Below are 21,174 nucleotides of genomic sequence, written 5' to 3'. Positions count from 1 at the left end.
AGAAGCAACCTATAAAGAGGAAGAGTTCAAAGTCCCAGGAAAGACACAGACAATGAATTAGTTGTGTTATAAAATGGGTTCCTCCATTAAGCAGCCTCTAACATGAAACTTGGCATGCAGGAGGTTTATTAAGGAGTACCCATGGGATAGACAGCTGTGGAAGAGAGATAAATTGGGCAGAGGGTAACATCATCTATGATACAAACCCAACAGCATCCTCAAGCAACTTCACCAGGAGCTCTAGATCTGTAATGGCTTTTCACAATGGTCACAAATTAGGCTAAAATGTCAGGCCATCATACTCCTGCACTGATCAGTTATTGGCCTGGAAAGTGGAACTGAGGCTGTCACTAAAGGTACAGTAGCAGCTGAAGGCTGTCTGCCAACAACAATTTCAGTAGCTAGGTTCTATAAAGGCAAGAGAGGTTGTTTATCCTAAATACAGATAAAATAAAAGCTTTGGATAGGTCAAGAAAAAACTTTTCCAATAACACCAAAACCAGCCTTGTGAATGGCGTGGAAAAACATAACTAGTTTTTTGGTATATACTCATACAAACAAACTGGAGGCAAATCCCTAATGGCTAGACAGATGATTAGGAAATAATAATTTGAGAAGAAATGGTAATCTGAAGTTCAAAACAAAGGGGAGGGGTCTGGCATAAGGTGAAGACTGGAAGGCCAATCAGGTTAGGTAATCAAGCAATAAGAGGATCAAATGTATATTAGCAACCCTAGAAAGACTATGGAGAGTGTCAGAGAAACTTGACCACTAAATATGGAATGGGGAAATGGGTAACTGCATTCATTTCGAGTGCCTTAAGTGCTAGAGACTACGCTAAGTGTTTTATGAGGAGCAGCATAGCGGTTAAGAGTAAGGGCACTGAAGCCAGAGAGCCACTGCTAACAATCCCGTATTGCTACATGCAGTCTGGTGACCTCAAACAACTTATATAAACTTTCTGGGTATTAATTTGCTTTTCTGTGAAATGGACTTGAAAATGACATTAGTAAATTTATTTGGATTGCAGCAAGATTTCACGAAAGTTAATACGCAAGCCTTGTCAATGGAGAGGTGATTAATACTATCATCACAGCAATCATGTGAAGTAAAGCAGAAACCCCAACCCTCAACCATGGGGTGAGGCACAGGGAAAACAAACAAACCATTAAACAAACAAACAAACAAACAAAGATACACCTCACTCATTGACAGTAAGAGAGAAGACAAAATTTGGAACTGAATAAGGAAAAGTTTAATGCTGAGCCATTCATATAATAAACCTCTAAACGGCAAGATGAGTTCCAAAATGTGAACTAGGTTTCAAATATATATGTGGATTTGTGTTGACTAATTGCAAAATAAACCAGAAAACTATTTCACAGCTAATTATAAGTGGTAAGACTAACACTTACCAAGCACTTGATATATGCTAGTCATTGTTAAAAGCACTCTATGTATATTATTTCATTTAATTCTCACAGACATTATGTGAATTAATTATTTTTAAAGAGATACATAGAACATTTAATTAAGTAAGGGAAATTTTGACAGTGATAACTGGTAACAATTATTATACTCTCAGAAATCAGTCACTGGATGTGAGCTGGCTAAGAAAGGAGTGTATATTATGATAATATAATAACTTAATGACACAATTTGCATTCAAACAGAGGTTTGCCTCATTTGAAAGTCTGTATGTACTGTTATAAGTTGTGTTGCATGTGTGTTCATATCACTGCAGGTAGCTTCATGTAACTAGAAAGGGAGACATATCTAAAATGAAGGAGAACTAAGAAGATAAATAAGGACAGGAACATGATTTTACTGACCCCTCAAAAATAATTAACTTACATACATTAAGCCATATGTACAGATATTATTGTACCAGTTATGAGAAATAAAAATAAGCTTGGCATATTTTCTGGTGTATTTGTCTTCATTTCCACTGTGTTTCCCCGAAAATAAGACCTAGCCGGACAATCAGCTCTAATGCGTCTTTTGGAGCAAAAATTAATATAAGACCTGGTATTATTATATTATATTATATTATATTATATTATATTATATTATATTATATTATATTATATTATAGACCTGGTCTTATTTTAATTTTAGCTCCAAAAGACACATTAGAGCTGATTGTCCAGTTAGGTCTTATATTCGGGGAAACATGGCATTAAATGTTAATAAACTATGTTGTGTTTATATGCTTATCTCAAAGTTTCTTCTGCATTCCTCACTAGAAAGAAACAGTGGGAAATTTCCACTGGCTTGAACCTCTACCTGCAGAGTGCAGGATCGTGGCTTTCTAGGAAGTCCACTCAGAGCATGTGTGGGACTTTGTAGAGGGTGCACTACAAGTGTTTGTGTATGTGCCCCATTTGAGTGGACTTTGACATAAGTGCCTATTATTACAACTTTTCTATTGAGCGTGGTTACAGCTCTGTAGAGCATAAAATAAAGCTAGTGTCACTTCTTCACTATGCACCTTAGTGCTGGCAGACTGCCTCGCTTCACAGGGCCACCTAGTCTCCTTCACACTTTTCTCTGCACAATCACTCTCCTGCTCTGTTGTACAGCACACTTCCCACTTGGGCTGTTGGTGACAGTCCACTAAAGGCCAGTGTGAGGGGATGGTATGAACACCCTTTTACCTTCAGCTTTGTACTTTATTAGAGGATTACCAAAGTACATCAACATGTGCCCCAGTTCTTTATGGATTACGTGTAGTACTCTCTTGCCTTAAGACCTAAATGGACACCTAAGGTCCTGACCCTGGAAATGACTAGTGTGACAGACAATATGCTCTATGTCAAATTATAGCTTCCAATAATGAGTAAGGGTTCACATTGAGTTAAACCTGTTTTGCCGGGATCCTTCTCTCAGAACGATGTGTCACCTCAGTCTTCATACCTCAAAGGGTCTGAGTCCCACATCTCCCAGATATAGCAAGAAACATGTCTGAATCCCAATGTCTGATATATTTGTGCTTGTGTGTGTGCATATGTATATAGTATAGTCATCTCTCTTGTGATACTCTCTTAATGAGAATAAAAGGATACCTTGATGTGGTTAAATTATAGAGATTCAACACTGCTATAAGACTTTACCAGTCAAAAGTCATTTAAATTCTCTTGCATTTAGAATAGAAATTATAATTAGCAGTACATTTTGGGTAATGGCCTCCTTAATGCCATAATCACAGATATCCTACCAGAATGTGGGTGACTTGATTGGAGCCATTCATTGGCTTGCTCCAACTACACCCTGCAGAGCAAGTTGTTTCCTCAAATAACCATCCTCTACTGCTAAAAGCAACAATGTGTCATACAAAGTAAATTAATATATAAATTATTTGCTTATATCAACAAATCCTTAATTTGATTCAACACAAGAAATTTCTAATAAATCTGAATTGATATCTTCTGATGGAGAGATAATTTGATCTACCTTAAGATGAAAATATTCTCAAAGATTTCATAAATGATATGTGTACTAGCATCACAAAGTAGTAGTGCTAATTGAATTTCTTATACAAGCTGCTTTTTCATCCACTTTAGGAGGGGAAAAAAAATAAAACTTCCATCCGGATCTAATGCATAAGGGTTTTCCATGGAAGTTAGTCAGTGAATAATTTATTTTCTTAGCCAACTCATAAAGCTCAAATTGTTATTGTGAGAGATTTTGCAGTCAAGATGGCAGAGTAGATGAACCCTGTGCTCACCTCTTCTCAGGATCACATCAATACCAACAAAACTACAGAACAACGATTATTGAGAATCACCTGAAGTCTAGCTGAAACAAAGCACTATAACTAGGGTCATACAAAAGAAGCCACCTTGAGACTGATGGGAGGGGTGGAGATGTGCAGCAGGCTGGTCCCACACCTGAGTATGACCATTAAAAATCAGGAGGAATATCTTGGCTACGGCGGTCCCCCCGAGGAGCAAAGTGTCCCAGCCCTACCCAAGCCCCCCAGCCCAGGGTTCCAGTGCCAGGAAGAGAAGTCCCCATAACTTCTGGCTGTGAAATACAGTGGAGATTGTGGCTGAGTGAGATGAGGGCAGCCAGAGTCCCAGGTTCTCCTCTTAAAGGGACCAGGCATAGATTTACTCACTGACAGACTCACTTACTCTGAGCTTCAGCACTGGGGCAGCAGCTTGAAAGGTGCCAGTGACATATGGGCAGGAACTGTATTGTCTAGCTTCAGGGTGAGGGCTGCAGGGGCATTTTCTCCTGGAGGGAGAAACTGGTGAAAGCCATTGTTTCTTTGTTGAGCTCTCTCCCACCCCTGTGTGTAGACATGTGCAGACACCATATCTGAGTCTCCATTAAACTGTCTATCACCTTTCATCTGCCCTGACCTAGAAATTCTCTGAGACCACGACCCACACAACTTTTGGGCACACGCAAGCCACTTCCAGTGATTTTCTGTACAAACCACCTGTTTTACCTCATGTGGCAAACTTTCCTAAAATCTCTTAAAGGGTCACAAAACCCAAACAAGCAGCATCACCCTTCGGCATGTCCCATACCTCTGGTTGAGCAGTCCTAAGCCAGGCACTAGCAACAACTAGCCTGGGTTCATGGATTGGCCTCTTCCAGGGATTTCCAAGCCCTGTGTAGATGGTGACCATCTATGGATTGCTTTGTGGCATATACCAGGTGGCCCCAGGCAGGGCACATGTTACAGTCAAACGTGGCATGCCTAGTGGCCAGCTTCAGACAAATCTGGAGCATCATCCATCTGTCTCCAAGGATGACACACCCAAAGGGCAGACTGGGCAGTAACCAGAGACCCACTATTACAAACCTTATTCTGTAGGATCAGCCCTTGAACCACATCTTCACTGTAATCACTGCCACTCTACACAAGCAATCAGCCCAAGGGTCAATCCCTCCCATTTACATGAAAACAGAAACCAAGGTTCAACTACAACAGGAGGGCATATAAAACCCATACAAAGGACACACCTGGAGCATGTGGCTCTGGACACCAGGAAAACTGCACCACTGGGTTTTACAGGACACCTACTACATAAGGCCACTCTACTAAGACCAGGAGGCATAGCAGCCCTATCTAATACAGAGAAACAAACACAAGGAGGCAACCAAAATGGAGAGACAAAGAAACATGTCCCAAATAATAAATAAATAAATAAATAAATAAATAAATAAATAAATAAATAAAATAAAAAGAACAAAGCTCCAGAAAAAGAACTAAACAAAATGAAGACAAGCAATCTATCAGATGCAGGGTTCCGAACATTGGTCGCAAGGATGCTCAGTGATCTTAGGGAGAACTTCAATAAAGAGATAGAAAACACAAAAAAGGAGACAGAAAACATAAAAAAGACCCAGTCAGAAATAAAATCTGCAATAATGGAAAGGAAGACTACATTAGAGAGAATAAACAGTAGAGTAGATGAAGCCAAAGATCAAATCAGCAATTTAAAAGATACGGTAGTAGAAAACACCCAATCAGAACAGCAAAAGGAAAAAAGAATCCAAAAAAAAGTAAGGGTAGTTTAAGGGGCCTCTACGACAACATCAAGTGTACTAATATTTGCATCATAGGGATACCAGAAGGAAAAAAAGAGAAAGGAATTGAAAGCCTTTTTAAAGAAATAATGATGGCAAAATTCCCTAACCTGGTGAAGGAAATAGACATACAAGCCCAGGAAGTGCTAAGAGCCCCAAACAAGATGAAACCAAAGAGACCCACACCAAGACATATCATGATTAAAATGCCAAAGGTTAAATACAAAGAGAGAATCTTAAAAGCAGCAAGAGAAAAGCAGTTAGTTTCCTACAAGGGAGCTCCCATAAGATTGTCAGCTAATTGCTCAACAGAAACTTTACATGCCAGAAGTGATTGGCAGGAAATATTCAAAGTGCTGAAAGCAAGGGCCTACAACCAATATTACTCTACCCACCAAAGCTATCATTTAGAATTGAAGGACAGAGAAAAAGCTTCCCAGACAAGAAAAAGCTAAAAGAGTTCACCACCAAACCAGTATTACAAGGAATCTTAGAGGGACTTCTTCTTTAAGATGGAAAAAAAAAATAAAATAAAAAATATGAATAATAAAATAGTAATAACTACATATCTGTCAACAATTATTTTAAATATAAATGAATCAAATGCTGCAATAAAGATATAAGTTGGCTAAATGGATAAGAAAATAAGACCCTTAGATGTGCTGCCTATAAGAGACTTACTTCAGATCAAAAGGCACACACAGACTGAAAGTACAGTGATAGGAAAAAGATATTTCATGAAAATAAATACAGAAAGAAAGAAAGAAAGAAAAAAAAAAAGAAAGAAAGAAAGAAAGAAAGAAAGAAAGAAAGAAAGAAAGAAAGAAAGAAAGAAAGAGAAAGAAAAAGAAAGAAATCTTAGGTAGCAATACTTATATTAGACAGAATAGATTTTAAAATAAAAGCTATAACAAGAGACAAAGAAGGATCCAATAATCCCACTTCAGGGTATTTATCTGAGGAAACCCAAAACGCTACTTTAAGGGGACATGTGCATTCATATGTTCATTGCAGCATTGTTTACAATGGCCAAGATGTGGAGGCAGACTGGGATGGATGAATGGGTAAAGAGTATGGGTTATTGCTTAGCCATGAATGGGAATGGGTTTTTGCCATCCGTTATGGAATGGATGGATCTGGAGGGTGTTGTGCTGAGTGGTGTATATCAGACAGTGAAAGACAGATGCAATGGGATTTTGCTTATATTTGGAATCTAAAGAACAAAATAATACAAACAAAACAGAAACAAACTTCTAGATACCAAGAATATTTGATGGTTACCAGATGATAGGGGTACTGGAGGTAATTGGAAAAGGGGAAGGGATTAAGAAGTATAAATTGGTTATTATACAGTTGTCATGGGAATGTGGGGTATAGCATAAGGAAAATAGTAAATAATATTGTAATAACTAAGTGTGGTGTGAGACGGATACTAAATATATGGGAGTAATAGATAAGAGAGGCTTGGGGGATGGGGTGAAGAAGGTGAGGGATTAAGAAGTACAAATCGTTAGTTGCAAAATAGTCATGAGGATGTAAAGCATAGAGAATATAGTCAGTAATACAGTAATAACTATGTATAATGTCACATGGGTCGGTACCAAACGAGTCAGCGAGATCACTTCTTAAATTACATAAATGTCTAACTATTAAGTTGCACACCTGAAATTAATATAAAATAATATTGAATGTAAAAATAAAGTGTAAAATATATATAAAATTTAAAAAATAAACATAAAAAAGTGATTATAATTTGTAAATTATTGGGATTTACCCATCTCTTTTTGTGTTCATGCCTGAGTTCAATTGTTTAGATTTGAGGACTTAGCTGTTAACTTATCATCCATTTGAACATGAAGATGTCAGTTAAAATTTTAAATTTTATATTTATTTTACCCTTCATTTTCTCATATCATAAAATTAACTAATACCATCATTATTAGATGTAAAGTATATGCCACTCTACTAAGACCATAGTAGCAATGCACACTGGTCTATATACTAAAGTAATCTTGATAATTTATTAGCTTAAAGTGCTTCAGAGGTACAATTATCATAAGTAATTCAAACTTTATTTAGTAAATGGATTTCAAAAGGAGATAATTGTGTGAAAATAATGTGTATATTGAGTTCTTCAATGAGATTTAAAGGATAGCATCTCTTTTTTTTTAAATTAAAGTTTATTGGGGTGACAATGGTTAATAAAGTTACACAGGTTTCAAGTGTATGATTCTGCAAGAATCACTAACATCGAAGATACAAATCTGGAAATGACACAGATGGAAGAAGAGAGAGACTTGAGACTTAAAAGAAGTAAAAGAACTCTACAAGAACTTTCTGGCTCCATTAGAAAGAGCAACATAAGAATAATGGGCATACCAGAAGGAGAAGAAAGGGAGAACAGAACAGAGTGTATATTCAAACAGAGAATATATACAAATTAGTCGATGAGAACTTCCCAAACTTGAGGAAAAAACTGAATTGTCAAATCCAAGAAGCAAATAGAACACCTAATTACCTCAATCCCAACAGGCCTTTTCCAAGGCACATTGTATTGAAGCTGTCAAAAATGAAGAACAGAGAAAGAATCCTCAAGGCAGCCAGGGAAAATAAGATGGTAACCCTCATAGGAAAGTCCATTAGATTATCATCAGATTTTTCAGCAGAAACTCTACAAGCCATACAGGAGTGGAATAAAATATTCAAACTATTGAAAGAAAAATTATGAGCTAGGTAATGGCTGTGTGTGATGTCAGAGGGGTAGTGGATGGGGGAAGGGGTTTGTCACTGTGTGAGGATATATAAATGATAAATGTCTAACTATTGCATTGTTTTGTGCATCTGAAACTAATAAAAAATGTTAAAAAATAATATATCCAGCAAAGATATCCTTTCGATATGAAGGAGTAATAAAGACCTTTCCAGATATACAGAAGCTGAGGCAATTTTCTAACACATGACCTGCATGTCATGCGGGATGTCATGTGCGGTCTCTGGTCCCACTCCCCACATAAGAACGCAGGACATGGTGAGGCCAAAAAGGAACACCCATGGAGCCATAGGTAGGGGAGACATACCACTATATTCTCGCTGGCGGGTGGGTTGGAGACACAGGAAGCAGGAGCCACACTATCCTCAAAATGCCGTCCATTTCTCTGTGCCAACCAACCCCACTTGTTAACTGCAATATGCGCTTCCTAGCTCATCCACCATCTTCTTGCTAGCCCTCATTTTCTGTTAGCATAGCCACAGCAGTTATATTAGTGGCCAGTGGCTCATTGGTTACAGCTGATGGCCAACTAGCCACAGCTGTTGGCCATCCAATCACAGTTGATGGCCATTTACTACCTGAGCCAGCACCTTTCTATGTGAGGCTGAGAGCCTGGAAACTGCACTCCCAGCTCTGTCCCCACACTGCACTATAAGAAATACTGAAGGATGCTATTTGACCTGAAACAAAGAAGCAAAAGAATATGAACCATGAGTGGTATTATGGACAGAAGCAGGAAATAGCTACCCCTACACTAAATAGGATACTATACACTTGAACATAGCATCTCTTCTACACCAGATCTGAAAAAAATTAGAAACAATGCAAAGGAATGGTAGAAGGAGATCAACATATTTAGTGTTATTTATACTAAATCTTTGGTTAGATGCAGTAGGAGTTCGAATACTGAACTCCAGAAACAAGCTGACTCAGCCATCCAGTTACAGGCAGCACCAATTAGGGCAGGTTTCCCAAGATAAGAAATTGAAAAGATGAAGAAGCAGCTTTGTAGATTAAGTCCAGTGATTTGTTTTTGCAGATTTAACAACTAGTTATATCATTCTACTGTGGAATGAATAACGAAGTTAAAAGATGTCATAGTTGTGCTTAGAGAAAGTACCTCATCTTGATAACTGATGTAGAAAAGGGCATTCTTCTAAAAATTTGGTTCCTGAGTCATGTTTTTCTCTTTAAGAAAATAAAAATTACGATAAAGAATCACAACATTCATCATGCTGAAGTTTCTCCCTTGATTATTTCATAATCTAATTACATGCAATATTACTGAAATTCCTTAAAAAATTGGTCAAATAAGTAATCATTTCTCAAAATCTCTTTATGTCCTCCTAAAGTCTAAATTGATTAAAAATGCACAACTTCAATAATTATATTATTTTTATATTATTAAGAGCCAACACTTACTTTTTTTAAGCTTGTAAACTATGTTAACTTATACATAGAAACTAGAATTGCTGCAGTGGGGATAGCAGTAGTACCCATCCCATAGAGAAAGGGTAGAGGTCATCCATATAAATTACTTAAACAATGTAAGCTATATAATTAGTGATCTTTAAACATTTTCTATAATTGTTATAATGATTATAATGGCTATTGATGGATTGCCTTTGGCATCTATTAACTTAAAAAGAGAATACAGATTATTACAATATGACATAGCACTAGAGAGCATAAATACTTTTTTGTTGTTATTCTGTGAACTCTCAATTATTCATTCAAAAATAGAGAATTGTTTAGGAAGTATTTATGTTTTTCTTAAAATGTGTTCTTGCAAATGAATCTATTTGCTCTTTTCTGTCATACAACTCAGCGTATTTGACAAACCTGTTTTATAGCTGTCTTCTTCAGGATCCGTAAGTTCCATGAAGACTTTGTCATCCCTATGGCCCTGCATTATATAGTGCAGGACAATGAGATGTAGCTAATAATTACCTGTTGAATAAATGAATATTTACTGAAAATATTAATACAATTTATTTTTTTTAGTTGTATTAAGACTAATAGGTTATCTGAATCAAGGCGCAATCCTTTTGATGATCCTATGCATTTATATAATCTGTGAAATGTAAGCCTGGTTTAGAAATGCAGATATATGTAAGAGCATGACCAGAGAGGTCTGAGTCCTGGGAGAAAACTCCCTTCAGAGACTGCAATGCACTCGCTATCTGCATCAATTCAGCTGTGGGGAGGGTAGTTTACTCCTGAGACGCCTGCCAGGTAAAGCCTGTCTAGTTGCCTATAGTTGGGCCTAAAAAAAAATCACACATGGGTTTTGGACTCCTTGCCCACCAGTGCTATATTTAAATTTGCATTCTCCTAATAACTAATAATGCTGATTGCTTCTTTATATATTCATTCATTGGTAAAATATATAAGTTCCTCTTTGAAGTCTTCATTAAAGCATTTTGCTTATTTTGTCATCTCACTATTGATTTACGGGAAGTTTTCACATATTCTGGAACCAAGTCTTTGGCCAAACACATAGGTATAACGTTTATTTTTTTCACATGCTGTGGCTTGCCTGCTCATTTTATACCTGTGTTTGTTGCATAACTTTTTTTTATAATTGTTAATATTTATTGTTAATGTTTCCTGGGTCCTTTCTATGATATCTTAACTCTGCCAAGTTTGTAAAGATATTTTACGGTGCGTTCTTGTAGAATATATATACTTCCAGCTTTCAGGTAAATGTCAAAGATCAGTCCCAAATTGTGTGTAGTATGAGATAGTGGTTCATTGCTTTTACATACGAATATCCCACTGCATCAGAACAATTTGTTAAAAACGCATCCTTTCTCCATTAAGTGGATTTGATGATTTTAAAAAAAAACCTTTGGTTATATAAATGTGTGTCTATTTCTGGACACTTTATTTGGTTCAATTGATCTGCTAATCAATCACCATGTCAATACCACAATAAGTCTGGATTATGAATTAGTGTGCTTTCTCAAAATGTTTAAAATATTTCTTCAAAAGTATTTGGGTATTTTAGGTTCTCTGAATTTCTACGTGAATTTTAGAATCATTTTGTCAACTTATAAAAACAATTATTCTGGAAATTTATTAGGATTTATGTTTAATAATTTCTGGGATAATTGATATTGTAACAAAATTGAATCATTGAATTCATACACATTATATAAATCTCAATTTGTCCGTCATCTTTGGCTTCCATCACAGTTTTGTATGTATTACTATAGAGATCTTATACACATTTTGTTGCATATGTCCATACACGTTTCATATTTTTCAGTATTTTTGTAAATAATATTTTCATTTTATAGTTGTTTGTTTATAATATACAGATTTACAGTGAATTTTAGATAGTGATATTATAACAAGTGAAGTTACCAAATAAATTCCAGTGGTATTTTTTTATATCTCTTAGGCTTTCATGTATAGAATATTATCTTCACTGTGAGTAAAACTGTTTTATTTCTTCTTTTGTAAACTGTATACATTTTATTTTCTTTCTTTCCACTGTTGAACTTGCTAGGATCTCAAACTTAATGCTAAATCAGAAAGGATGAAAGTAAAAGTCCTTACCTTATTCTCAAACATATGAGAAAAGCTTTCATGTTTTTACCAACAAGAGCATAAACACTATGTTGTTAACTGTAAAATTTACATAAATTGCTTTTATAGAATGAGAATGTTTTCTTCCACTTTGCTTCAAACCCATTTATAACTATATTATTTTGAGGATTACCTTTCTAAAGGCAGAAATATTCAAATATTTTGGGCAAACAAGGGCATGTAGGATGAAGTAGGAATCTGAGGGTGAGTACATAAAAATAATACAGATGGTAAAACAAAGAATAGCTACCATAGAACATTGACTCTTTTCTTAAGAGAATGTCTGTACATCCACTATAGAAAACAGACACACTGCCACAAAACTGCCTTTTAGCATCTCCACAACCAGGGTTTGTATTTTTGATATCATGTTTTTAATCAGATGCTACTTACATTCTTTGCATAACTGTTCCGTCACGTTTTCTTAAGTAAAATATAGTACTTAGAATTGTGACAAATAAATGGAAGAAGAATATATGCAAATCTTCAATTCATCCACTGGCATAGAGCAACGTTTCAATTTTTTAATTGCTCTAGTAGTGATGTTTCAGATGATGAAGATCATAATCATGATTATCATGAAGATGGTGATGATGGCAAATAATAATTATTAAACACTGGTTACACAGTTGTGTTTACTGCCCATGGTAGATTGATAAAGGAGAACTACTGAACCCAATAGAAGGAATAAATAACTACTTAAAAATAAAATATAGTACCCTCGCGGAAAGTCGCAGCAAGATCCAAGCTACCTTCCATACAAGATGTCTCATGGTAAAAATAACGGAAATTTTAAAACAACAATATAAAATTTGAGTTGACAATGAAAACTGCTTAAGAAGCTCCTGTACTTTTTCTCTACAGTTATGTAAACTGCCAGTCCTCTCAATCTAGTGTTTTTTATTCTAGTTGTTCATTTTTCCCCTGTTTCATTCTAAATAGGTAATTTATCACACACAATATTTCAAATTGAAATGATTTAAATTGGGAGAACAAGGAAACACAAGTAAAATAAGTTGACTAGAGTTTGTATACATGTGCATGAACTGAAGTTCTGCACTTTTAGTGGAAGAGGTTCATTTTTAGTTAAAGCTATCAGTTAAAAGCCAAACAATTATGTAGTTTAATGACTAGACAAAATAAAACACAAACAACATTTTTTTTTTTTTTTTTTTTTTAGAAACCCTTGGAAAGCATTCAGAAACCTAGGTGATAGCTAACAGAGAAAATGCTAATAATGTAAGATGAACTTACGTTACAATGTTCTTACATTACAATAATTATAGCAGTATGTTTGGAATGTCTAGGTAAGGTGTTCACACTACACCAAAGCGGAGTTGGGATAAAAAATTCTATAGGGTCCTTTGTGATGAAATTCAACTCTATGATTCTGTTTGGTTTTATAAAAATTAAGCATACTTGAATATCTCCTTATTCCTTTGAAATTTTCCTCATGCATCTCCTACTATAGATCAAATTCAAAATCAGTATGTACACTTTTTCCTCAAGCAATAACTCCTTTTTATCAAGGATGACTATCTTTTCTTCAGAGAATACCAATCGATTTATACTTTTAACAAAAACAAATCATTATTTACACAACTGTAATATATATATATTTTTCCCCCTGAGGAATGGATGTAAGGAAGTAGTTGTTCATCCTATCTGTGATAAAATTCACCAATGCTTATGATTTGAAAAAAAAAAAAAAAAAGAGACAAAATTTTGAGCTGACTTTACTGTTTGAAAATTAATGCTAACAAGTGTTCAGAAAAGATACTTAATTGAAAGAAAATACTTTATGAAACTATGTCAGTTATGTAGGTAAGAAGTGACAAATAATGCAGTTATTGAGTTATTTTTCAATAAAAATCTATGTTATTGGTATGTGGTATGTGAATTAACAATTAGCATGATTGGTGAGAGAACCAGTAAAAATGCTGCCTAGAAAATATTTTCCAGAATGCCTCTGTTCTTTTGTGTGTGAATTAATAATTTTTCTTTTTGAAATGCAGACTTTGACAATTTAACTGTCCATTTGTCATTCCTGAAGGATTCTGACTGATAAGTTCTTCCTGTAAACTTGATTACTTAGCAATGCTGAACTTGCAAAATATAAACAAACTCTAAATATTTTCTCAAATGTACATCCACAGCATTGCTGTCTTTACAAATTCAGGTTGTCTAAAGCCTTTTTACTACTCTACTACGTACTTGACCATTCCAGCTCCATATAATATGAAGACTGAAACTAATGCTCATAAGTTCTCTTTGTTTCATGCACAAAATAATGGAATTGGTGGCGACAATAGAGTAGTTACTAAAGTCAGTATTAACTGAAAACTGGATATCAGGTAGAGTGCATAGAAGTTAGTTATATCTCAGAAACAAAATCTCTTAACTTCCATTTTAATATTGATGTTTAATTTTTAGTGTATGTAAAGAGTATGAATGGAATGTTTTCAGAAAGGACTTTAACAGAGGAGAAAGCAAATTTTTATTTTGGTAGCATATATTTCACCATTGTTAAAGAGATAAGTCACTTTCAAGGTTACACTTCAGCAATAACCAAGTTAAAATTAAAATGTTCTTTCAGAAATGGCAATAAAGTAATTCTATAATTATTTCTTGAAAGAAAAAACAATACATCCTAGAAAGAAGATTTTCTCCTACAAAGATTCAAACTGTATGGGTATTAAATGTTTATATTTGAATTATGCAATTTCAAAATAAAGTGATATCACATACATTCCATATGTTTTCATACTTCTATATTTCACCTGATAGAAGCATCATGCTTCCATGAATCCATGCAAATGGTATGATAGTTTAGCCAAACTCAACTTGGAGATACTACCAGAGTGCAAATTGAAGTCAGATGGCAGAAATGGAAACACAAAAACGGAAGTAGGGTTGTGCTCCTAGAAGTGACAAATGACATGGCCACTAGCCAGCCTAGGGAGCCACTTCTGCTGCTGCTGTTGCTGCCCTGTCGGATCTGATCCCCTACGGTTAGGCTGGCTCTCCTGCAGTAAAGAAGTTCAACCACACACGAGCAGCTGGCCAACCAACCGTGGGCAGAGCTGAGAAAACAGACAACCTCTGAGAAGATCTGTTACCCCTCAAGCTTCATGAACATAGTGCAGTCAATGTGCCACCATTCCCACAAGAGCCTGATGATGTGCTTCCAGGGGCAGCGTGGCATCGATGCCAGAAGAAGCACAGGGTAAGAGCTTTGACATTTCTCACTCAGAATATGCAAGAAGCATCAGCTCAGCTCTAAGACTTTCTCTTGGGGAAGATGCTGGATGCATGTGGAGATGCCAAACATCCAGAAACAGAAGAAAGAACTCATTTAATGGTTTTGGACTGTGAACTAAGCTCACAGAGCTTCAGGAGTCGTCTTTCAGGGGCTTTAATCAAAAATAGATACCATAAAGAAAGAAATGGGTGAAGCTGGAAATACAGTAGACCAGCACAAAGATCAATTTGCAGCAGTCATGTGAAACTATACGGCCAAAGAAGGGCAGTGTAACACATTCTTCAGATCATTACTAGAAGCCCAAGCAGATTACCAAAGAAAAGCATTAGCTGCCTTAGGAAGGACCCTCCCTGAAATGTGAGTTGATTAAGATAAGTGGGTGGGAATCAGCTTTGGGACCCCTTTGAAAGAATCCTTGAGGTCATTCCAGTTGAAGCCTATGATGTGCTGTTCCTGGAGACCAACATGGAGAAGAATGTTTTTTTTTTAGCCAGGGCTGGGGACTCCAGTTTCAAAAAACTGAGAGCTGATTTAGACCGTCCTGCTTCTCACCTGCCTAAGTTTTATTCAGACCCCTGTGTAACAGCAGTTACTTTAAAGTCCTAATTAAAGGAATTGCCTGAAATTTTGATGACTTTTTATCTGTGTGAATAATGGACACAAGTTGCAAGTGTGCAGGATTAAGACAAAATATATTCAAGATTTATGGAAAATATGTCAGAAGTTACCACCACAAAAGTCTGTTAATTTTATGTACGCGTATTTAATCGTTATTGTGGAGTTTGCTCATACCAGCAGCATTAATAAAATGCTCCCAGAAACACTGCAATCATTTCAGTTTCTAACACCTTATGGGTCAAAAATGAATGAATGCTTGCTGAAATGACTGTAGCTACATCCATTCATGTGGTTAGTAATTGAATGGATCATCCAACATGCCAAATGGTTCTTCCTTAAAAAGGTGAATTTGATGTATCAGTGGCATTTGTACCTCTCCCCACCCAAATCCCAATCACTCATCCCACCCTGGAAATGGCTCTAACTCAGGGCCCTGGAGAAGTGGCCTGCCAATACTGTGGTCATGGAAGGAGATTTGGTTAAGAAGGAGACTTTAAATGTGAAGCTGATGGTTTTATAGGGTAGCACTCTAAAAAAAAACCACATATCCTCAGATTTTCAGCTGCCACTCCCACCTCCCAATCACATCACCTTGGTTTCAGTGCACCCTCCCAGAGCACCCTCCCAGTGCTCGAGGGCTGAAAGGAAGACAGAGGATAAGAGTATCCCAAACATTGTGGACACAATGGAGCAGGTGCTGGGCCCAGGCTACAGTAAACCTTCGAGTCCTTCAAAACCCAAAGACTTGTATCTGTAGCTGATATGACCAGGAAGAAACTGGAGTCAGATAACTATTGGTCAAAACGAGGCTCAGGCAGCTGCTAGATCCTATTAGATTTCTGTTGGCATGGTTCACAATTCCTTTGGTCTTAGCATTCATACTTTGCTCTGAACTCTTAAAAATCCTGCTCCAGTACTCCTGAAACCAGGAAAACCTCCCCTTGGCCATTTGGGGACCAGAGTTGTCCAAGAATATCTTAGCATTCACCCAGTCTCTCACTAAAGACATCTGTCAGAGGTCTTCCTTGCACTCATCACACAGGACAGGCTCTAGACCTGCCCTCCACTGCCTCCCAGCTCTCTGCACCCTGGAGGTACTCCAGCAGCCTTTTTCCTATATGAATTCACACCCTCCCACTGACACAGCCCCAACCTAGGCTAGCCTCTAATACATATCAAATTGGGTAGCCAGGGGCCTCCCAAGCCCATGGCATTGCCCAGTGAGCATGGACTTCTCACATTTCTCCCCAGAGTCCAATGCCCCCATACTCCACCCAAAGAGGATAATCTCAGACTGCTAGCTTCTTGGACCCAAGATGTGAATAACCTGGAGACTGTGCAGTTATATAGTGGAACTTTATGAGGACTAAGACCAGAACCCAAGCCAAGAAACTGACCAAATATGCCCCACCCCCTCATCTTCCTGGTGCTTTTTCAGCCAGGGATGACAATCTCAGCAACACTGCACTGACAGCTTTCAAGATAGTAATGGATATATGACTTGCCATATTATGTAAGAACTGAAGTTATAATATATAGTGACACCAATTCTAGGTTTTCCGACCCACTTGGCAGCATCTTTCAGAAATGCACTCATATGCAGCAAGCACAGATTGTCTGGCTGTATTTTGCTGTTAATGGACAATGATCCAGAGAGTACAGCCTCATGGAGAAAGCCACCTCCTAGCCCTTGACCTCTTCCATCCGGATGAGTGGCAAAAGGGCAGTCAACCATTTATCTTTAGAGAACAAACAGTGAAAAGCTTTCATTAAAAGTGGGAAAAAGAACATCTTACAGTGCAAGACTTTGCCTTTTGCCCAGCTGGAGGAGAAAGTGGAAGCTAGCACATAAACTGAATGACCTGTGCCTTGAAAAAGGTGATTTTCTTTAAATGGGAAAGAAAGCATGTCAAAGCAAAAACAAAACAAAATATCTAGACTGGAAAGAGTATTTTTACTGCGATGTTTATAGGGAACTTTAGTCATGGCTGTTAATGCAGGTTGTACCAGTAGCAATTTGAAATGAATAAGAAGGAATGTGTTAAACATTTATTTAATGAAATACATTCATTGTAAATCCCCGACTTCTAGCTCCTGGACTTTTATTCTTATACATTAGAAAGGAGTTTCCTGTCCTTCACTCTTGCTGCAAAACAATTTTGTATCAAGTATGGGCTATTTCTCCCCAAATCTCCTCAAACCATAACTACTGGTGTTGACTTGGTCTTCATTTGTTGGTCATTAGTTGGAAGCAAGGGAAAACAGCCAAATCAGCAATTATAGACTTTTCTGGGTCAATTTCTGCACAAATTGTGGTTTATCTTCCTGGGCCATTTCCTTCAGAGGTTGTGGGTCAGAATTCTAATTATCATATCTGATCTGGCCATTGTTCATTTGTGTATTCAGTTTCTCAGGTGTGTGTGTTTTGTTTCTTTTTTTTTTTTTTTTTTTTATCATGCTGTCACTTGTGAGAAGTTGACCAATTGAAAAAAGGCTAGACCTAGATCTTCACTGCTTGATAATTGTCTGCGGTGTCCTTATGCAACTATATGACAAGCTCTTCTTAGCCTTTTTGTTGTTGTGTCATCAGGGTAATCATGTCATGTATAAACATGACAAGAGAGCAGCTGCCCAGAAGCATTTAAGATTCTGGCTAGAGTGTAATGGAACAGCATAATTACTACTACAACAAAAACAATAGTAAATAGTCCATGCAAGATGCTTTGGAATCAGGAACACAAACTTCCCAACCCAGGTCAAATTTCACAGGCCATGAGGATCGCACATAAACATCCAAGTAGCTTCTTCCTTAAGACAATATATAGCCTGTTCTGCTTTGCTTGCTTCATTCATGCAAATATAGCAAGAAGTATCAGCAATGGCACAGACATCACCATGTCTACTAGCCAACAAGAAATTGGGAGCAGTGTAAATGTCTATGTCACTAGTCATGTCAACGAGTTGAGACTGACCTATATGCCACCTAGGACAGAGGTGATAGATTTGACAACTTCTGTTAGAAATACTAGATGTGTGTTTCAATCTTTTCTGTTTGCATGATTAGCACCAGAGGGGACACTGGTTCATACTAAAAAAAAAAAAAAAAAAAAAAAAAAATCAGTGATTTTGAAGAATACAATGTGTGAATAATCAAGAGTGGCCTTGTTTTGGACATTGTGCCTGGGTTAGAATTTCCAGACTTGGTTATTTATAGAATTAGGGTCTCCGTGTACAGACAACTCTTTAAATGTATTCTTAAATTTCATGAGGTATTTTTCGGAGGCAAACAAGTTCAGGAACCCTGGTTGCAAATAAAGTAGTATCTGCTAGGGGCACTTAGAGGTGCATGGAAAAAAAAAAAAAAAAAAGTTGTTCAAAATACAAAGTCAGAATCAAAGCCTTACATTAGCTTGGTTACATATTTGGATCTCTATCAATCTCTTCAGGTGGCAATTATTTGGCTTATTTCCCTGTGAAGATTATTGAATTCAAATTTAGAATTGCCTATAAATAGATTTGTAACGATTTTTTTTTTCTTTTTCTAAAAGGGAGTAACACTAGCAAAATCAAATTTATTTATGGTCATGTGTCCATATAGTTACAAGTGGAAATACTATTCAGTTGTAATTCCCTAAGGAATTTAATGAGAGAATTGGCCAGAAATGCTTATAGTGGGGTTTCTGATGATGGATGGCATATGCAGTAGTAGGTGAAATTGAGGGTAGTAACTATGTTTGGGCTATTCTAAAAGTTGTGTCACATTTTGTGTTTTGATTTTTAAAACACAGTAAAGGTAAAAGAAAGAGGAAAAAGGATCATTTTAAATACAAAACAAACAAATAAAAAAACCCCACAAAAACCAGGGGTCTATAAAAAAATAAGAAGAATGATCATAAGCAAGAAAATAAGAAACAAAACAGAACTTAGACATGGGTCCAGGTTTGATGTTTTGAGTGGAAACATTGCTCTATATGACATCATCTGCTTATCCTGAAGGTCTTGGACCACCTGTGTACTTGGGAAGATGAGCTGTTTCTTTATGACATCTAAGAATCCTCACTTTGAGGTCCCCTATTGAGGTATCCTTCCAATTATGTGTAATTCTGAATTACTTCTTCAGTTGTGAAATTTAAACCCAAGGATTGACTCCCTGAAACTTGCTGGTATTGTTGTTAATGACCTGGTAAAACTGCTTCCAAGAAGGTTCAAGAGTAGTTTTTTCTGTGATGTTTCTTCTAATAAATGGATTGCCCTTGTTCAAGATCATGAGGAGGGAAGGCAATCTCAACTTATTAGTGATGGGTTAGGATACAGTACAGGAGTCCTTTGCAGTATTTTTACCTCATGGGCATGTAGCAGGGCCCAGGCTAGCATAAAATATTTTAAAATCTCTAAATGCATAGACATTTTAGTTATCAATTCATGGAAAATAATCAAATGTCTATGAATGAGCGAACTCTATGGCCCTGTGGGTTAATCGGAGTGACTTTGGCCAAAGGAATTCAAGGTTTTCTGAAAGTTTTACTCATTTTAATTTAAGGATGCCAGTAGTGTCTTTCAACCTTTACAGAAAATTATGGGTGGTTAAGACAGTGTGATTTTTGAGTAAAGGGTATCAGCTATCAGAGTTCTTTTATAATTCTTTCCAGAAAGAGTGTGCTTTGATCACATGATATAAACATTGGAATGCCCCAAGTTGGAACATAAAATCAAACAGTATTCTAGTGACTATTAGGGCTGCAAGTTTTTGGCAAAATGAATTTTCAATTCATTCTAAAAATAGATATGTAATAGCTAAAACATAGTTACAGCCCACAGAGGATGCAAATCAGGTAAAATCCACTTCACATTGCTCAAACATTCCTGGAGGATTTGCTTCTGGCTGTATCACATTTACAGTGTGCCAGAATTAAGTTGTTGCTGGTGATACATGACCAATTTGTCTATACCATGATGAGTACTTTCATAGAGAAATATTTCTAATATTTATTAGAACTCATCTGGTACTGCTAAGAGGCTGACTTAAGAGTTCCAGAGATTTTTCAGAAAAGGGTACAATGTGAGAATGAGAAACTACAGGTTTCAGTCTTAAGGGGTGCTACTCTATTATAAGGGGACTCCAGTCTTTTGTGAATTTTCCTTTGAGAATCCCATCAGATTCTCAAAGCGAGAATTTGAGAAAGATCTCTAATGGCATTAGAAGACAAAGGGAAAAAGTAACCACTCTGAAACAAGCAGAGACTTAACAATAACAAAGGCCTATATGCCAAGGGAAAGAACTTCACCAGAGTGCAATTCTGAAACTATATTCCATCTAGGGGAAGAGAATTTCTCCTTGTTTCAGCCTCTCCAGTCTTCCTGGAGGGAAGAAAAAAATAAAAAGTTT

At 36.6% G+C, this 21,174-nt stretch overlaps 1 pseudogene; it reads left to right on the top strand.

Annotated features, from left to right (window-relative positions):
- LOC109458478 (rho GTPase-activating protein 17-like) overlaps positions 1 to 16,308 on the top strand; it is a 94,692-nt pseudogene extending 78,384 nt beyond the window's left edge.
- The last annotated feature ends 4,866 nt before the right edge of the window (positions 16,309 to 21,174 follow it).

This window comes from Rhinolophus sinicus, chromosome 3, assembly GCF_057876585.1.
Source record: "Rhinolophus sinicus isolate RSI-liver-muscle chromosome 3, RSI-T2T, whole genome shotgun sequence".
Lineage (NCBI taxonomy): Eukaryota > Metazoa > Chordata > Mammalia > Chiroptera > Rhinolophidae > Rhinolophus > Rhinolophus sinicus.
This window is presented reverse-complemented; position numbering and strand designations above follow the sequence as displayed.